Source organism: Myxine glutinosa, chromosome 8, assembly GCF_964187855.1.
Source record: "Myxine glutinosa chromosome 8, kmMyxGlut1.1, whole genome shotgun sequence".
NCBI lineage: Eukaryota > Metazoa > Chordata > Myxini > Myxiniformes > Myxinidae > Myxine > Myxine glutinosa.
The window spans coordinates 38071367-38072737 of NC_136268.1; the positions used below are offsets into that span (position 1 = coordinate 38071367).

Here is a 1371-nt window from a genome sequence, read left to right on the forward strand (position 1 = left end):
TCATTTGGTATTAAACTGTTAATGAGAGCTTTGTACGTGATTAATTATATGACTAATTATTTATTTTCCTCTTTATTGCAGCAATTCAAGTATTGCGAATGACCTTCATGAGGAATGGAATATTTTAAATGAGGTCCTGGCAGAATTTCAAGTTGTTCATCAAGACTTTCACAACAAACTGAATACGGGTTTGAACAACCTACCTCCGAGATGGAGGCCTCAGAATATTCACCCAACAAATTTATTCAATGTTTCACCGTTCTTAGAAGATTCATGTGGAAGGTATGATACAAAATAAAATACGTTGATGTTAAATGAGGCTGCCTTAGAATGCGTGTATGTGTGTGTGCGCGTGTGCGTGTGTGTGTGTGTGTGTGTGTGTGTGTGTGTGTGTGTGTGTGTGTGTGTGTGTGTGTGTGTGTGTGATGTTTTGTCTGGCTTCCTTCAGCACAGTAATTTGTCTTTATTTTGTCTGCAGTATTAACCTCGAAGAAGACACAGACAAGATGTTGCCTCTTGTTCGAAACAACCATCATAGTCTACCCCTGGTAACTCATTATTCATCTCTCTGACTGGCACCAATAAACGAGAATTGAGATTTATTTATTTATTGACAATACGATGTATCTTTTAATCATTCCTCCTCATGTTTTTTCTTTATTTTTTTAAACAGAATATAACACCTCAAACAAACCCTTCATTAACAGAGATGAGAGTTGAGATCGGTGACCACAACCACGACCACGACCACGATCACAACTTTGATTGGGACTATTTTGAGATCCTAAAGAGTGGTTATTTACTTCCAACCTGTGATACCCGAAATTTTCATCTCGACGACCGTGACACAAAGCTCGATCTTTTGGAGGTATGGTTTATTTATTAAATATCCTCATCCACTTTACCTTCTCCTTGTTTCACCCTATATCAATATATTCTCTCCCCCCTTGTCTTAAACAGAAAGAGATTCAGACCCTAAAGACATCTGGTGAAGCTGCCTTTGGCTTGTGCTGGGAAGAAACTGAATATATACCTCAAGAAAAATGTTTTAATAATGTAAAGATTTTAATGTTTTCAATATTGTATGATTATATTAGCTTTGCCTACAATTATTTAATTCTTAATTATAAAAAGAGAATAAAGGGGGGAGGGGGGAGGTGCACCCTTGCCAACGACCCTTTGCCCCCCCTCGTCTTACCCCTCCCCTCTCCGTGTGTGTGTGGGGAAGGTGGGGGTGGGATGAGGGGGGGTGGAGGGTCAAGGGTGGCGGCGCACAGGGGGGTGGGGGATGATGGGGATTATGGGTGTGGTTTGTGTGGATGTGGTTTGTGTGGGTGTGGTTTGTGTGGATGTGGTTTGTGTGGATGTGGT

The 1371-nt window shown here is 40.7% G+C and overlaps 1 long non-coding RNA gene across 1 annotated transcript; it reads left to right on the forward strand.

Moving 5' to 3' along the window:
• The first annotated feature begins 484 nt into the window (after window positions 1-484).
• LOC137432053 (uncharacterized) lies at window positions 485-1022 on the forward strand. The gene is made up of 3 exons (XR_010985388.2): window positions 485-548; window positions 708-868; window positions 961-1022. It is a non-coding gene; the product is annotated as an uncharacterized LOC137432053 (long non-coding RNA).
• Window positions 1023-1371: the final 349 nt, after the last annotated feature.